Genomic DNA, 13,010 nt, shown 5'->3' on the forward strand with positions numbered 1-13,010 from the left:
CCCTCAGTTCAATGGGCTCATGCCCTGGGGGCTCCTGCTTACCGGCTCCGCCTGCTTCTGTTTCCGGGTCTGGGCTGCAGAAAGACCAAGCTGCTCGCTGTGTGCCCTGAGAGCTGGGCTCCACGTGCTCACTCTGGTAGAGGTTCCCTGCTGTTCCCCCACTTTTTGCCCGGTGCTCCCCGGGGTGCAGCTCAGGAGACTCCCCCATTGCTGTGAGCCGCGGCTCCCAGCACCCTGTAGCTGCCCCCGGGAGGCTGAAGTTCTTCGCTCCGGCTGGCCACCCCTCTGGCAGGCCACCCCTCTGACCCTGGGGAGCAGAGCCTTTCTGCTGTTTTCCAGGTTACCTTGAGTAGGAGAACTGCCTCACTGTGTCCCTTTGTGTGTTCTGTCTTTCAAAAGTTTAGTGTCCTTAGCTTATGAGTTTTATCAGAGAGCTCCTAAGACTCAATCCCTTCTTGTCACCATCTTGGCTCCGCCCCCGGTGTTTTCATTTTAGGATCCCTTTCTGGAGGGGATCAATGTATTTTTTCAATGACTATTTTTACCTCTGGGTCCTTGATATCAGGCAGTTTTCCATCACTAAATCCTGTAATATTGAGTCCAGGCTTTTTTTCTCTTCTATGTTTTCAGGAAGCCCAATAATTCTTAAGTTGTGTCTTCTGGATCTATTCTTGATGTCAGTGGTTTTGCTGATGAGGTATTTTACATTTTCTTCTATTTTTTCCAATTTTTTGGTTTTAACAGATTCTTGTTGTCTCATGAAGTCATTAGTCTTCAGAGATACCATTCCTTTTTTAAGAGAATTTTCTTCATTTACCTTTTGCAATTCCTTTTCCAATTGGTCAGTTCTATTTTTGAAGTTTTCCCTTTGCCCAATTGAGGTTTTGGGAGAATTATTTTCTTTTTGTATTTTTCCAATTGTATTTTCCTAAGATTTGTTTTCTTGTTGCAAGATGTTAGTTTTCTGTTGTTTCTTTTCCCAATTTTTCCAATTGATTTTTAGACTTCTTCCTGATTTCTTCTAGGAAGTCTTTCTGGGCTAGAGACCAATTCATAGTCTCCTCAGAAATTCTAGATCTCTTTGGATTAGGATCTTTGTCTTCAAAGTAGTTTTCAATGTGTCCCCTTTCCATTGCCTTTCTTCATATTCCTAAAATCATGCGTTGGGGGAGGGGCTGGTTCACAGAGGTTTGGTGTTGAAAATCCTAGAGCCTTTGCTCACTGGGTTTAGTAACTCTGAGAGGGCCAGCCAATAGGTGGTGCTGGTTGCTTTCTTTGGAGTGTCTGTGACCTTGATTTGAGACCTCTCCCTAGGCCTGGAGGGCGTAGGGGTGCAGATACTGTAATCCTTGAATAATGTGGGCTGAGCCCTGGGGCTAGGTAGTTAATCTCCTTGCTCTGCTAAGGGAATCTCTGCTGCCCACATCTAAGCCTAGCTTGGGGGGGGGGGGGGCGCAGGGTGAGAGGTTGTTACTGTGGGAAGAGGGCTCTGCTGAAAGTATGGAGCTCATGCCCCAAGCCATGCAGGAACATTGTCCAGCCATTCTGCAACTATTTGTGTTGGGGATCCCCAGACCATCACTCCCACAAAGCTTCTGCAGTTTAGGCTGATCCTCTGGCTTCACCCTGCTGCCGCCCCTGGGCTGGCTCTTTGCCTCACCCCACCACTCCTGGACTGGCTCTCTACTCTGCCCCAAGCTGGCCCACATTCCCCTGAAACAGACCTTGTCAGGAGATGTTCTTCACCTAGTTTCTTTGTTTTGGGTTTTGTTGATCAAATTTCTTTTAAAAGTACTCTGAGAGGGCCAGCCAATAGGTGGTGCTGGTTGCTTTCTTTGGAGTGTCTGTGACCTTGATTTGAGACCTCTCCCTAGGCCTGGAGGGCGTAGGGGTGCAGATACTGTAATCCTTGAATAATGTGGGCTGAGCCCTGGGGCTAGGTAGTTAATCTCCTTGCTCTGCTAAGGGAATCTCTGCTGCCCACATCTAAGCCTAGCTTGGGGGGGGGGGGGGCGCAGGGTGAGAGGTTGTTACTGTGGGAAGAGGGCTCTGCTGAAAGTATGGAGCTCATGCCCCAAGCCATGCAGGAACATTGTCCAGCCATTCTGCAACTATTTGTGTTGGGGATCCCCAGACCATCACTCCCACAAAGCTTCTGCAGTTTAGGCTGATCCTCTGGCTTCACCCTGCTGCCGCCCCTGGGCTGGCTCTTTGCCTCACCCCACCACTCCTGGACTGGCTCTCTACTCTGCCCCAAGCTGGCCCACATTCCCCTGAAACAGACCTTGTCAGGAGATGTTCTTCACCTAGTTTCTTTGTTTTGGGTTTTGTTGATCAAATTTCTTTTAAAAGTTTCATATTATTTCTGAGGGAAATCCAGGAGACCTTAGCACAGTGCTTGACTTCTCTCTGCCATCTTGTGTACCATTTGTATCTTTTGATTATATTTCTCATAAATATTCTAAATTGAAATGACCGAGTATTTGATAAAATGCTGTTTCTTGTCATCTTGGAATGTACAATGAAACCCAATTTGTCAACCCCTTTAGTCACCTCTGGGAGTTATCCTTCCATTTAGTTACAACTTTTTTCTTTCAGTATAGAGTTTAAAGGTAGATATAAATATTAGTGTTATATGCATAATGCTCATTCAACTTTTGGGAGTTAATTAGATCACAAAGAGCTGGTATAAAAACAGTAGAACCCCAGGGCAAAGCATTGTTACAGTGAGCTTGAAGAAAAACAAATAGAACAAGAATCAGACTATTTCCCTATGTCTGAAATGTTATCTTTGCCTCTTTGCTTACTGAATTCTGAGTCATCCTTTCAAGCCCAATTCACATGCCAGATCCTTCAGGAAGCCATTCCTGCATTTTGTCTGTATCTTATTTAAATCTTTGTGTACCAACACAGGAGATGATAAATGTTTGAAATTATTTGATACTATGGAAAAGAGCCTTTAGTTTGGAAGGAAAAGAATCTAGATGCAAATACTGACTAGGCATACTAGCTTTGGGACTACAGACAAGTCACTTATTCTCTCTGCCTTTAATTCACTTGTCTCATCTGTAAAATAAGGCGACAGTGGTGGAAGATCTCTGAGTTCTTTTTCATTGTTACTTCTTTGAATCTATAAAACTGCATTAGTTCTCTCTTTGAAACCCTATCAATAGATTTTCAATATCACTATTAAATGCAACATGCCATCCTGTTATAAAGTCCTCCAACATCCAGATTGTCCTTGCCTCCTTAATCAGTTGCTTTCCCTTACTTTCAAACTATGACAGACCCTAGCTTTTGACCTACACAACACAAATCTTATTTTTCATTCATGTACTTGTAGCAAACCCCTGATAAATGGATTTTTCTGACCCAATCGATGAAATGATGCAAATGGCAGGTAACAGAGGCAAGAAGGTATTAAAAGTTTTGTCCATTCCAGATTTGAAGTAATCACTATTGGGTTTTATAAATGGCATAAAACTTTGACTCATTTACACCCAGTGTGACAATTCAAAGGTTAAAGATAGTTCATTTACAGTTTATAAAATAAGCATATTATAAAAAAAGCATTTACACTTTGTTGAAACTTTGAGGTAATTTGAAGTTACTCCATAATTTGATAGGATATCTACTGAATGATCAATCACTCATCACTCCTTCCCCTGTTGGACTTCAAAAAGACAGTGAGCTTTGCAAGTACAACTTCCTCTTTATTGAGAAAGGAGTCATCTTTGGCAGTTGAGAAGATAACCATCTTAGAGACAAAACTCTTGAGAGGGAATCACTTTTTCTTGAACTGCAGGGAGGCAGAAGACATTTTCCTTCCTTTCCAACACTGCCTCTCATTAGCTTGTCTTTTATTGGACAATCTCTCCCACTCAGAAATAATGTACTGGGAAAAAGTGAGTTGAGTTTGTTTTTGGCAGTTGAGCTGATGTGTGGAGAAAAGGTCCAGGAAACCCATTTAAGAGAATAGCTGAATAACGTGACCAGCAGAGTTGAGGCATCTAGGGTAAGCAGCAAGAGAAAAATTACAAGGAGATAGGAGAGAGGGGGCTCTGTAGTACTGGAGGTGTAAGTTGGAATGGTCATCCATTTTTCCCATTTGTAGACCTCTCCTAGTGTGCTCTTTGTGTGTGCCTACTCTTTCCACTAATGGTATTTTTTTGTGGGAAAGTATATCACAGGATTGTTAGGAGAATGTTTTGTTAGTTTTTTTTTATATGGCATCATAGTAAATACCTTAGCTTTGAACTGTCAGTTCTTTATTAAAAGGTAAATGTATCAGAGAAAGTTTATGAGGGAGTTTTAGGACTGTAAACCCAGACCACTTTTAATCTATGGTGGTCATCTCCCTAAGGATTCAACACGTAAATGGGAAATTAATGGTGAAAGAAAGTACAGAGATGCTACATACTAGTTAAATTCTTAAATATTCACTTAAGTTCCTGTACATGTATCCTTAATCAGTATACCCCCTTCTTAGAAGTTAAATGTTAAATTCTTTGAGGACAGGAACTGGTTATGATAGTCAACTGATCCTTCTTCAAGAAATGAATCTTACCTCCTGATGCAGGAAATTATGGGTATAGGAAACAAATTTTGTAATCTTTTTGCATTGTTAAAATCCTGTCACCTTATCTGATCCTTGTAACCTTTTACTTTGACTTTGGCCATGCTTACACGGGTAGGTCCAGCTACATGACCTGATAGTCATCTTAAACCACCCTAACAGAAACAAGACTCCCAAATCACTCCCAAAAGGCATCCCCCTTCCAATACACAACTTGAGTCTCTCCCAAAACACTGCCTTTCCCATGGACCTTGAGCCTGCCTGGTAAAACTGCAATATTTAACCTAAAACCCACATGGCCTCTAAAGGTCTCTTTCTTTGTGTTGTAATAACTTCTTAATCAACTTTTTTTCCTATTATACCTATTACACAATTCGTGAGTTCGTCACAGGAAAAACCAAACTCCACATCACTTCCATTTAATTTGGGACTTCCATTAACTTCCTACAACATCTTCCCCAACTCCTTAATAAATCAGATAGCCCTTCCTTTAACAATCTTAAATACTATCATCACCTCATTCAACTTTGGAATATAAATGACTAAGTTAAAAACATGCAAATAGGCTGAATCTGGTTTTTGATGAGTGACAGTGAATATCTGGTTTGTATGGACAAGTACAGTAGGTTTCCTTCATAATACTGCTCACTGGTTTTTGTTTTGTTTTGTCTGTATAATCACAGCATCTCAGAAATCATCTAATCCAGTCTCTAACAGAATAGTTACATCCTTTATTCAAGGATCAATTGAGATATTTGTAAAGGACTTAGAACAGTGCCTGGCACATTCATAGAAGGTCTACCTACTAGGTTTGTTCCCTCTATCCCACCTCCACCAACTGGCCAGTTAATTTTTGCATGCAAACCATAATAAATTCCAAGGCAGCTCATTCCATTCTTAGATAGCCCTATTAGGAAGTTTTTCTTTACATTAGGGGAACCCATCTCATTGTAATTTCTACTCCTTGCTCCTTAGTCCCAGGAGACAGAGTAGGTTAGCCTCCATTCCACAAGACAATTCATCTAAATCCTTGAAGATCATATCCCCCTTGAGTCCTGTATGATGGGAATAAAAGCATGGAAAATATGAGCTCAACACATTTGTTAACAGCAAAACAGCTCTATCCCATGGGAAAATTTGTATGTGACCATGGACCAATTTTTGGCAAACTTTCTTTGTTCTGTTTTTATGAAATATCTGGTCTTACCTGTTTCAGAGATGGCAGAGATCTACCATTGTCCTGCTCCACTCAAAATAAACCTAGTTAGTTCCCCAAATAAAATCTATTTATCATACTAGTATGGATCCCTTTGTTATCTTGGTACCTTCTCTTTAAGGTGGAACCATCTCTCCAGACAGTCTATCCCCAATAACTGGTATAGTTATAAGGATACTGATACTAAAGAAATGGGCTTGGGGAGGAAAGACTTCTGTGAGAGAAATCTCAAGGTGGTCATCCACAACCTGGGAAGAAGGGTAGTCTATAAATTGGATGACCGCAGCCTACCAGGTGAGCATCAGATCTTTGATTGGCTTGTACCACTTAATGGATTAAGGTTGCCTCATTCCAGCCAAGAGGGCAGGTAGAGCTTTACCAGTAATAACTGGTCATTATTTAGGGTTGCCCCCGATGGGGAAAAAAGTTAGATCCGGAAAGAGGAGTGCTGTGCTAAGTCACCAGTCTCACTTAAATGGTTTGCCCTAGGCCACACAGCTAGGTATTATTAAGTGTCTGAGTCCGGATTTGAACTCAGGTCCTCCTGCCTCCAGGGTCGTTGCTCTATGCACTGTGCCATCTTGTCACCCCTTATTTCTCACTTTCAAAAATAATTCTATTAATATGTTTGATAGAATTTACCTGTAAATATATCTCAACCAGGTTATTTTTAAATGCCTTTTAGTAATTTCCTTATAGTCAATTCATTTTTGAGATTAGATTAGAATCTCTATTGTGTTCATTAGTAATTTTACATTGTTGTTCTTTAAATTTTCAGTTTTCCTAATTTAAAATGTTAAGTTCTTATAATTCTCTTTCTTTCTCCTTTGCTCATGATTTTGCTTTAACCATTTAAAAAATATGACAATTTTTTACATACCTCTTCCTTTTCTGATCAGGTTATCTAGTGTCAATTTTAAGTGGTTTCATTTTTTTAAAAAATAAGCTTTTAATTGGCTTAGTCTTTTTTCTCTTTTTTTTGTATTTCTATTTCGCCCCGTTTTCAAGAGTTCTTTTTTTTATTCATTTTAGATTTGTTCCTTGATCTTATTTTTAAATTTTTTCAGTGGCCAAGTTTTTCCTATTAGAAATGCTTTCTTCACCTCCATTTTGTAAAGTGAAACACTTTTCTAATTGTCATTCATTGAGTTATATTTCTGAATCACTTTTTATTCAGGAAGCCAGTATCATTGTAGTTTGTACTTTGTACTTGTGCTTCCTATATGACTTTTATCTGTAAAAGATATTTACATGTACTTTTTCACATTTCTTTCAGTTTCTTATCATTTGGTCTAACAAAGGTACCATATGATGCTAGACAAACGCATGTCCTTATTTTTGGAAGGCAATTGGGTTTAAGTGACTTGACCAGAGTCACCACAGCTAAAAATGCAAGCTCTTTGTGTCTCCATTCACATTTCCCTAAATTAGTTGTAAAGTATCTTGTGGGGGGGTTTGTTTTTATGTATTTATTTTAGAATGGTTTGTCATTTTTTAACTCTTGAGTCTCATAAATTTTTGCTGTTACAATCATTTTGGACTCATGTCAGCTATTTATTGGATACAACTGATTGCAGGGGTTTGTTATCCATGTCACTCTTTGATTTTATTATTTGATACATTCAATGTTAGGTGTACAATGAATTATTTTTATACCCTGATTTTCTTCTAAGTCATTATTTGGTTATTAATATTAGTTTTGCTCTAATTTTGCAGGCTTTCTCCCATCTTAGCATAAGTTCTTTCAAGTTTTTTCCTTTTGATCTTTTCTTCTTCCTTTTATCTTGTGGTTCAAGAGCTACTCCAAAACTTGGGTTCTTTGTTATAGTCATTTATGGGAGAAGTTTTTGAAAAACTAGCATTGAACTACCTCTTCTTAACCAATTACTGATTTTATGTAACTTACTTCAACCTTCCCCTTTCCACTGTCACGCAACCAATTTATTTTCTTCTTATTCTTTAAAATGGCATTTAACAAGAAAAATAGTATCAGATAGAATCAGTACTTGTGGCAGAAAGCACATTATATTCCAAACTGTGAAGTTTCACCCTACTCCCTGACTTTACTATGATCAGTTTCCAATTTTTAAGCAGTCATCTTACCTCTATGTCCTCCCTCCCATTTTAGTTAGCCATTCTCCTGAAGCAAGATGCTATCCATCAGTGTATTAACTCTGATAAAATGTGGTCTCCTGATGTGCAAGATATCTCTGAAAGCAGCACTATACTGTTTCACACACACACACACACACACACACACACACACACACACACACACACACACACACACACAGACACAGGTCTCTGATTAAGCTCACCTCTTTCCAGGGTGCCCTCCTTCAATCCTTTTTTTTTTTTGCATTTTTATTTACACATTAATAAAATATTCTTGTTTAAGAGTAAACATAATACCCCCTCCTCCACAAAAAGACAAAACCTCATGAGAAATATAGTGAAAGAGGAAAAAAATGTTTCAGTCTGTGTTCTGATATCATCAGCTCTGTCTTGGGTGGAACACATTCTTTATCATAAGTCCATCATAGAAGTTACTTCCCTGTTTTTCCAGTTGCTGTAGCTGATTGTAATCCCCTCCATTCATTGCTCCCCACTACCATCTATTATATTTTCTCTCTCCTTTCACTCTGTCCTTCTTCAAAAATGTGCTGAGGCAGCTAAGTGGCACAGTATACAGAGCACCAGCCCTGAGACTAAGAGGCCCCAAGCCCACATATATCACCCCAGAGACTGAGCAACCACCCAACCCCATGGTCGCGGACAGGTCACCCAATCCCAGCACCTTGCAAAAAGTAAAAATGAAAATGTGTTATACCTATCCTCTCCTATGATCTACCCCTTTCCTCTATCCTTCATATCAACCCCCTTGCCTGTCCGTCCCCCTTCTTTTTCCCCTAGATGTCTAACCCTATTGTGTATGCTGTTTCCTCTGAGTCATTTCTGATGAGAATGAAGGTTCCCTCATTCCCTCTCACCTTCCCCCCTTCCATATCATTGCAAAAAACTACATGAAATATCTTTTATATGAAATATTTTAGCCTATTCTACCTCTCTCCTTTCTTACTCCCAGTACAATTCCATTTCACCCACTGACTCCACTTTTACAATATATTATATCTTCAAATTCAGCTCTCTCCTGTGCTTCATCTATAAACTGCTCTATTAAAAGGTTCATGAGTATTATCAGTATCATCTTTCCATGCAGGAATATACACAGCATTAAGTCCCTCATATTTTACCCTTCCTCTTCCACTCTCTATGCTTCACCTGAGTCCTGTACTTGAAGGTCAAACTTTCTGTTCAGCTCTGGTCGTTTCAACAGGAACATTTGAAAGTCCTGTTTCCTTGAATGTCCATCTTTTCCCCTGGAAGAAGATGTTGGCTTTGCTGGGTAGTTGATTCTTGGTTGCATTCCAAGCTCTTCTCTGCCTTCTGGAATATTATATTCCAAGCCCCAGGAGCCCTTAATGTAGTTGCTGCCAAGTCCTATGTAATTCTGACTGCAGCTCCATGATATTTGAATTGTGTCCTTCTGGCTGCTTGTAATATTTTCTCTTTGACTGGAGAATTCTGGAACTTGACTATAATATTCCTGGGGGATGGTTTTTTTGGATCTCTTTCCAGGGGAGATTGGTGGATTCTCTCAATTTTTATTTTACTCTCTGCTTCTAGGCTATCAGGGAAATTTTCCTGTAGAAATGATGTCAAGGCTCTTTTCCTGATCATGACTTTCTGGTATCCCAATAATTTGTAAATTGTCTTTTCTGAATCTGTTTTCCAGATCAGTTGTTTTTTTCAATGAGATATTTCACATTTTCTTCTAATTTGTCATTCTTTTGGTGTTGAATTATTGTCTTGACTTCTCTTAAAGTCATCAGCTTCCTTTAGCTCCATTCTATATTGAAGGATTTGTTTTCCTGAGAAAGCTTTCTTATCTCCTTTTCCATCTGACCAATTCTAATTTTTAAAGCGTTCTTCTCCTCAATAACTTGGGGTTCTTTTTAGGTTTTTGCAAGGCAAATGGGGTTAAAAGTGGCTTGCCCAAGGCCACACAGCTAGGTAATTATCAAGTGTCTGAGACCGGATTTGAACCCAGGTACTCCTGACTCCAGGGCCAGCGCTTTAATCCACTGCACCACCTAGCCGCCCCTCCTCAATAACTTTTGAACTGTTTTATCCATTTGACCTAAGCTGGTTTTTAGCATGCTATTTTCTTCAGCATCTTTTTGGATCACCTTGACTAAGGTGCTGACTTCATTTTCATGTTTTTCCTGCATCTCTCTCATTTCTTTCCCCAATTTTTTCTTCTATCTCCCTCACTTGATTTTCAGTATCTTTTTTGAGCTCTGCCATAGCCCAAGTCCAACTTCTATATCTCTTGGAGTCTTTAGATGAAGAAGCTTGGACTATCTCATTATCAGACTGGGTATTTTGATCCTCCATTGGATCATAGACAAAGTAATTATCAATGATCTGGTTCTTTTTTTTTTTGCTTACTCATTTTCCCTACCTGCCTCTGCTTGGTTTTGGGGTGCTTCCTGAGCTTTTGAATGTTATTGGGACAACCCCGCAAGGACTTCAGTGTGTGAAGCTCTGACTGCTCTCCTGGTCTGTGAATGATCACAAGCTTACCCCTCTGTCACAGGGTTGTGTGTGTGTGTGTGGTGGGGGGGAAGGGTCCCCTGCTCTATGGGGGGCCTAGATTTCCACCAGGATCTGAAAGTGGTCAGAGCCCCAGAGTCCTGTTTCAGAGACAGAGGAAAAACCTCAGAAGTCTCCCTCCACTCCCTTACCTTTGGTGGGCTGAGCACTCAGGGTGCAGTTGCCTGGAGGCTCCTGCTGGCCAACTCCACAGGCCTGCTTCCATTTCCTGTATCTGGGCTGCGGTTGAGTGGGTCTGAGCTTCGTAGATTGCTGTGACCACACTGAGAGCCAGGGCTGTGTGCTCACTCTGGCAGCTGGTGCTTCCTGGGGTGCAGATCAGGAAACTGCTTCTGCTGCTGGAAGCCAGCATTCCCAGACACCCTGGGGCTACTCCTGGGAGACTTAAGATCCTTCCCTCCAACAAGGTGATGCTCCTTCAATCCAGTGGAACAGAACTTCCCATTATCCACATTACCTTGGGCTGGAGAATTGCCTCACTGGATCTGTGTCTCTAGAAAATTTAGTCATAATTTTAAGGTTCTTTCAAACATTTTGGAAAGAGAACCTAAGAGAGTCTCTTCTCCTGCCACCATCTTAGCTCCGCCCATCTAGATTTAATGCTCTCTCTCAATCTTACTGATTAAAGAAATATTAGTCTCTTCACTGCTCATCTAAGGATTTTGTAGGAGAGCATGATTTACTCTTCATTCACACAATTCTGTCATTCCTTCTAAAAAAAATAAGGAGATTTAGTCCAAAGAGTATTAATTCAATTCTTCAAAACTTTTTTTTCACCATAAAGTTTTCCTTAGATTTTTTTGGCTTTAGATCCTTTTTTTAATGGTTACCATGCCTTTTTTAAACCTTAGTTTTAAAATAATAATCTAAGGGCGGCTATGTGGTGCAGTGAATAGAGCACCGGCCTTGGAGTCAAGAGTACCTGGGTTCAAATCCAACCTCAGACACTTAATAATTACCTAGCCATGTGGCCTTGGACAAGCCACTTAATCCCATTGCCTTGAAAAACTAAAAAAAAAAAAAAAATCTATAAAGAATCTATAATTTTGGTATTTTTTCCAGGACAGTTGTACTTATTTGCCTTTGCTCTATTTTTATTTTGGGAGGAGTGTTTACAAGTTTTCAAATTGCTTACTTCATTTTATTTATTTATGCTATAACATCTCCATTTGTTGAATATCTTTTTCAATTGCCTAGGTATTATTTTGGATTTCATCTTGAGTTCCTTTGCATTTCTGAATACATTCTTCCATTCTTTCCTGCAATTTCTCAAAAATGTGGGAGAATTGTGTGTACTTTACTCAAAATCACTGTTTAGGATGAACATTTCAAAGGCTATTTCACAGATTTCAGGCTTTTCAGAGATGAACATGTAGCCTACTAATTCACTTTTTAAATGAGGTAACTGAAGACTTTAAGGGTAGTGATTTGATTAAGCCGCAAAGATAAGTGACACAGACAAGATTTAAAGCCTGTTCTCTAAATCAAAGTCCTATGATTCTTAAGCCCTTTACATATCTTGCGTTCAAAGTCAGTTGCTTTAGCTGTTTAGATGGAGGTCCATAACAGCACTGTCATTTGCTTTTGTTTGCAAAAATTTTCCTCATCAGTATTAGTTTCTAATCTGATATTCTCCCTCATAGCTTCTATCTTTGGTGTTACACTCTTGTCAAATATGCACCTTTTTCTATTCTGTTGGTCATTTAAAATGTGATACTGCTTTTAAAATATTTTAACTCAAAGAACTCAGTGCTTTAATGACTTCATGCTAGGCATTCCAGAGCAGTTAGGGCTTAGATAAATTCTTTGTACTTGAGAATTGGGGAAATGGGGCAAAACCAGCATCCTGATTTGTCCAACCAATGTTTTAAAAAATAAAAAAAATATTGAGAGCTCTAAATTCTCTTCTAAATCCCTTTTTTTATATAAAGTTTTATTTTCATGTTAAATATTCTACAGTTTCTTGCTGTTATTCTATGACCTCTGAGAAGTGCATACAATTCACATATTTGGTTTTGTGTCTTCTCGGTCTTTTGCCTTCTCCTGGTTTATCAGTTGTGAAATCTTTTAGTATCTCAGCTTTTTGGAAGGTCAAGTTAGGATACCCCTGTCTTGAGAAATGCCCAGGTCCTAGTGAGTATCTAGTACTAGTTCCCTTGGGCCAACATCCTCCCCTCTCTCCTGTAGCCTCAGTATTGTGTGCAATCTGACTTTTCCCCTCCCTCCTTCTATAAATTCAGCTTTTTGAACAATTGGGGAATCTAAACAGTTACTACTATTAGGAGATCCCTACAATCAGACTTTCTTTGTGCCTACTGCTGGTAGGATAGGGATGCTAAATGAATTAAGTCAGAGCATTAAAGTACTCCTGGTTTAATTACTAAGTTTTTTTTAAAAGTGAGGGTTTTTTATCTTGTTAATTCAGCTGTAATTGCTTCATAACTGGTTCAGATTTTTTTTTTAAATCTGAGATTTTGTAAGTGGAGAATTTTCTAAGAATCTTCAGTCATCTCACTGATCATATAAAAAGTAACCTTTCCA

Source organism: Macrotis lagotis, chromosome 1 (genome assembly GCF_037893015.1).
Source record: "Macrotis lagotis isolate mMagLag1 chromosome 1, bilby.v1.9.chrom.fasta, whole genome shotgun sequence".
Taxonomy (NCBI): Eukaryota; Metazoa; Chordata; class Mammalia; order Peramelemorphia; family Peramelidae; genus Macrotis; species Macrotis lagotis.